Source organism: Grampus griseus (assembly GCF_964374135.1).
Source record: "Grampus griseus genome assembly, chromosome: 9".
NCBI lineage: Eukaryota > Metazoa > Chordata > Mammalia > Artiodactyla > Delphinidae > Grampus > Grampus griseus.
The window spans coordinates 21,567,861-21,573,860 of NC_139003.1; the positions used below are offsets into that span (position 1 = coordinate 21,567,861).

At 40.1% G+C, this 6,000-nt stretch overlaps 1 long non-coding RNA gene across 1 annotated transcript in view; it reads left to right on the plus strand.

Annotated features, from left to right (window-relative positions):
• Positions 1–5,251, plus strand: part of LOC309827234 — a 28,686-nt gene extending 23,435 nt beyond the window's left edge. The window contains exon 3 of the long non-coding RNA XR_014297195.1: positions 4,989–5,251. This is a non-coding gene — a long non-coding RNA (uncharacterized lncRNA). The remainder of the gene's footprint in view (positions 1–4,988) is intronic.
• The last annotated feature ends 749 nt before the right edge of the window (positions 5,252–6,000 follow it).

The following is a 6,000-nucleotide window of genomic DNA, read 5'->3' on the forward strand; positions in this document are numbered from 1 at the left end:
GGAAGGGGAGCCCTTCCCCGTGTCCACGCTCTGGACCTTATCCCCTCTCACCTCCTCAGAGACTTTCTCTGACCTTTACCTGCCAGCCACCACTGGCTTTCTCTCATGAGGGAGTAGACCTCCTCAAGGCTTACCAATTGAAAACAAAACCACCGGCCTTCACATTGCCTTCCCTGCGCTTGCTTCTCCGTTCACTTCCCCTGCCGGGGCCGAAGTTCTTGGAGGAATTGTGTGAATTTGCTTCCTTCATTTCCTCACCCTTGCCGCCGCCTCGGGCTCCTCCAGTCTGGCTTCTGCACCTGTGACCAAGTTGATACTGCTCTGGCCAAAGCTGATGGTTGTCTACCTATCCTTCTGTTGCCACATTCGCCAGATATATTTAGCATTGTATCTTCCGTGACCTGTTTGATGTCCTCTCCTCTCTGGCTTGCCCTGCCCCTCTGCCTTTTTCTCCTCCTTGCCCTCTGCAGGTTCTTTCTATCCACCTCTGAGCGCCAGGCTTTGTATTCAGATGCCAACTGGACATTCCCACTTGATATCTTGCTAGCGCCTCATAGCCAACAGATTCCAAACTGATCCCAGTTACCCAAGCTTGAAACCTGTGATTTACTGCGCCTTTTCTTTCCTCATCTTCCAAATCCACAAAGAAACAAAATCTGGTCAAAATTCCACATCTCAGCCATTCTCAAATCCATCTACTCTGTCTCCAGTGTGTCCGTCTTGGTTACCATCACCTTTGACCTAAATTATTGCATTTTAGCATCCCTCTCCCTGCTTATTGATGTTCTTCCCCAATCCATTCTCCCGACTGCATTCAGAGTGATGCTTCTGAAAAGCAGCCTCATCGTGTCACTTCTCTTCTTAACTGTCACCCGATTCTGTGATATCCTGAACCCAACTTGATCGGGGCCCTATAGAGTATGTGTCCTCGTAAACAAATCATCAAACACTAGGATTCACAGGGGGACGCAGAGGAGATTTACTTCCCCCTCCACATAGCAGAACCTAATGAAAATCCCGACTGGACATCACTCACCGCTGCCCTCCAAGGTTCCTGATCGTGGGCTTCATGTTCCTCCCACCCTCCCCCACTCACCTGGTCATGCCTCCCAGCCCCATCCGCTCCTACCTGTCGTATTCCTACTCCATTTACCACCCCCATATTCAGAGAGCTCAGCTCTTTGCTGAATGTTCTGATCCTCGAGTTTCATCCCTGTCTTATCTTAGTTTGGGTTCCCCTCAGGGCAGATTCTGAAAAGGATACAGTCTGGTCTGACCCCACTATGTAAGAACTGGGTGACTTCTCTGTGCCTCAATTTTCTCATCTTTAAAATTCCACTTTATAAGATTTAATTTCCACTTCATAGTGAAAATTAATTTGTGCATGGAGAGTGCTTTTAAAAGTCTATCTGAAGTGAGAGAGTGGCATGGACGTATATACACTACCAAACGTAAAATAGATAGCTAGTGGGAAGCAGCCGCATAGCACAGGGAGATCAGCTCGGTGCTTTGTGACCACCTAGAGGGGTGGGATAGGGAGGGTGGGAGGGAGGGAGACACAAGAGGGAAGAGATATGGGAACATATGTATATGTATAACTGATTCACTTTGTTATACAGCAGAAACTAACACACCATTGTAAAGCAATTATACTCCAATAAAGATGTTAAAAAAAAAAACCCAAAAACTCTATCTGACCCATAATAGTAGTCAATCAAGGTTGCAACAATGATAATAATGATTACTACTGTTATTAACAACGTCACTTCATACAGGTTTCCATTCTCAACCTATCTAGACCAGATGGGAGCCCCCTCTTAGGTGTACCAATAGCATCCTATGCCTCTTTTAAATCATAATTGCTAGCTTGGTGAAGGAAGGATGATGGCATCCTGTTCACCATTCAGCACTTAGCCCAGTGCCTGGTATTATAGTGTACGGTATGTACTGTGTGCTCAATAAATACTTGCTGAATGGAATTAAACAAATGACTTGTAAAAAGAGTATTCCAAATATTCTATACCTCTTACCTTTAATAAGCTGCCTTTAAAATACAAAGCATGCCTGTTAAAAAATACAACATGACAAAGAAAACATAACTCTGCTCCAGGGGTTTGTCTTTAAATCCAGCATCACCGAGTGAGCCCGGGCAAGCTCTCCGGGTGTCGGTGTCTCTGGAGCAGCTCTGCCTGAGAGCCTTTGTCCAGTTCCAGACTTCTTCAATCCTCTGATAACAGGGCGCAGTAAGGATAGAGTACGTTTTTAGGACACTCAGGGTTTCCCTCATAGTTATGTTTTTTCCTGTTAGCTGGTGGGAAAAATGTCATCTTGTTTCTTGGGCTTGCAGGTTCTTTCCTAGTCCTGGGGAATTTTTCAAGCTGGCTATAATGAGAGGGTCTCAGAGAACCACAGAGAGGTCTGATATGTTCTTTTCAAGTTAAACATAATGTCCCTTCTGATTTTCACTTCTGATCGTCTCTGTTTCTGAGCTGACTTCTGTAATTGTATTTAAAGATGTATCAGAAATAAGGTCTATTTTATTTTGACGCCTGCACCCTTGACATCCTTTAAACTGTGTTTCCTGCCAAGTCCAAAGCCTTCTTCAGAACTACTAACTCTAATGACTTCTTTCTTTCTTTATTCTTTTCTCTCTTTCTTTTTTCCTTTAATGGTATGTGTACACACACACACACACACACACATATATTATTAAATTGTGGTAGAATACATACAATGTAAAATTTACGATCTTAACCATTTTTAAGTGTAATGGCATTAAGTACATTCACATTATTGAACAGCCATCACCATCCTCTATCTCCAGAACCCTCTCGTCTTGCAAAACTGAAACTACATTCCCATGAAACACCAACTCACCATTCTCCCTTCTCCTGAGCCCCTGGCAAGCATAGTTCTTTCTGTCTCTGTGAATTAGACTACTCCAGGAACCTCATATAAGTCGACTCAGACAGTATTTGTCTTTTTGGGACTGGCTTATTTCACTTAGCATGATATCCTCAAGGTTCAACCATGTTGTACCATGTATCAGAATTTCCTTCCTTTTTAAGGCTGAGTAACATTCTGTTGCTCGTATAGACCGCATTTTTGTTTATCCATTCATTGGATGTTTGGGTTGCTTCCACCTTCTGGCTATTGTGAATAATGCTGCTATGAACATAGGTGTACAAATAATTCTTTGAGACCCTTCTTTTAATTATTTTGGATCTAATGATGTCTTGAATCTTCTTTCTTGATGCTTCTGTTGTTTTCACGAACTCTTGCCTTCCTCTTTTGGCCATTTACCACCCCTCGCCCATCAATCTGCTCTGCCATTTTGCTAATAACGAACGTCCTACTGTCAAGATTCTCATGCTTCAGTGTGGCCCTCACAGAGCTGCTGCTATGTGGAGAAAACAGTTTGGCAACTAAGAAATATTATTCGTTCCCACCTCCTGGACACCCACCAATTCCTGCTATTTTCTGAAGACATACCAGTGGTTCCTAAATTTTTTTAAAAAGACACCTTAGTGACAGGGCAGATTTTTGTGGCTATTGACCTTCTATATTTTGAAATTTAACTGTTAATAGTAGCATCTTCTTGATGTATCAGTCCTATAGTTGTGATATTGATATCTATCTATTTTTCCTCATGAAAACAATATACGACAATCATAGAAAACCTGTATAGAAAAACTGTTACACACAATAGCACTGTCAAAAAGCAGCCACTGTTAGCATCTTGATGCATATTCTTCTGGTCTTTTTAATGTGAATTTTTATCTATTTAAGATCATATTGTCTTGTACTTCTTTTTTGCACTTAAAGTGTAAGCATTCTCATGTTAGGTCTTTGTAAATAGTTTAATTATTTTATATGACTGAGAGATATTTACAGGGTGTTCATTAGGTTAAATAACATTTTTCTAATTATAAAAATAATGTTTCTCATACGAAATGTCAGATATCTCAGTTTTGCAAAGAAGTAATGAAAATCTAAGTTCTCTGCCCACCCCCTCTCAAGCTTTTTAAATGTATCCTTTTCCAGTCTCTCTTTGAGATTAGCTTCTCTACACCCCCGCGCCCCCCACCGTTTGTCTGTCCCTCTCTCCACTGATATCATATTTATGTACAATTTTATATCCAGCATGTTTACCTAACATTATATTTTGTGATTTCCAATGTCGTTAAGTATTCTCCAAAAACCATGATTTAAACATATGAATTTGCTGATTTATTTAGTCACATGCTTTCCTCCAATTTTGATGTTTATGTTGTTTCCCGTTTTATGTTATTGTAAGTTATTGTATGTGTGTCCTTGTATAGTTATCTTCCTGTGTATCTGTGATTGTTTCTTCAGGAGATATTTATAGACATGTTAATCAGTCACAACAGTTTGAGGGTTTGTAAAAAGATACTGCTGATTTCCTGAAATGATTGTCTCACCTCACCTCACCTGCTTTGCTCTTTTTGTTGTGCATTTTTGTGAATCTGATTGATGAAAAAAATCTTGGTGTTTGCTAGTGAAATTCCATACTTTTTTGTGTTGACATTTTATATTTTGGGGTGAATTGTTTGTTAATATCTTTTACCTTTTACCTTTATAATAATATAAAATATATTATCCTCTTGCAAGTATTTTATTTTTTGTTTACCTTGCAGTTTTGTCTGCTGGTTTTGAAGCTACAGATTTTCATAGTTTAATGTTGTCAGATTGAGTTGATTACCTTGCCTTTTGTTGCTTTTTCTCCATTGCTTTTGTAAAGCTAAGACTTTTTTTCCTATCTCAAATTCAGAAATATATTCTTCTAATTGTTTCTTTTTCTCCGCTTTTACATTTAACTCTTTAATCTCCACAAAATTAATTCTGATGAAGGTTATAAAGTGGGAGCTAATTTTATTTTTTCAAGAATATTATCTTGTTCTCATGTTTGTCCAAAATCCCAGTAAAATTGTGATGTGAACCAAAACAAGTGCTTTTTCTTATTTTAGTGCCTTGATTTTCCCACTGAGAAAAATGAGGAGGCTGCGATATACCTGTGGACAGGATCAGTAGCTTCACTTCTCAGCTCAGAACTTGCCATTGTCTCTTTCCGGCTCGGGAAGTATGATGCTCCGCACAGGTTGGTGGGGGACAGAGACGGCAGCGGTAATAAGGGATGGGGGCCCATGAGCTAGGGACTAAGTAGCCCAGAGTGAGCCTCTCGAAGTCTTGACCCCATTTCAGTTTCCCTGGACTAAGATAAGCTACCAGGGCTCGGCTCACTGGAGGCTGACTTGAACCTCAGGTTATAGCTATAAGGCGGCACGTGGTGAAAAAAGAGTCCTAGCCTAGGAAAGTCAGAGAGCTTGGGTCCAGTTTCAGCTGTCAGTCAACTATCTGTATAACATAGGAAAGTCTCTTAATTTCTCTAATTTCCTGATTTATAGAATAAGTCTGAGTTTTAGTCTCAATAAGTTATGGTCTAGGCAAGTGGCAGAGCTAGGTTGTGCTATAACTTTTTTGGGGAACATTTCTTGGTAACTAGTTCATCTTTCCTTATTAATCCCGTCAGCCAGTATGATACCAAGTTTAGGAAGAATATCACAGTATCACGTAATACTCCACCTTGGGGCGTTTCTGCTTCTTACCATTCCGGACCGTTCCTAGTCTATTTCAAGCTTCCCCTCTGAGAGTCTTCTGTCTTCCCTAATAATTTCTTCTCCAGCTACCTCTTGTGTTTAAGAATTTAAAAAGATGAGCCTAGTCATCAGGAAACACTCAGAACTGATGTTTGTCACCGACCTTGCCCTGCCACTTGCCTGGGGTATGAATTTTTTTAAAAAGCTGAAATAAAGATATGAAAAGCATTTTGAAAAATGTGAAGCATTAGGTGATAAAAGTAATAGTTATGAGGCACAAATGCCTGCTGTCAACCATGTTAATTGTCTTTATTGGTATTAATAAATTATTATTTATTAACAAATTAATAACAGAAATTGCGTTGAAAAACAAAACAGTCAC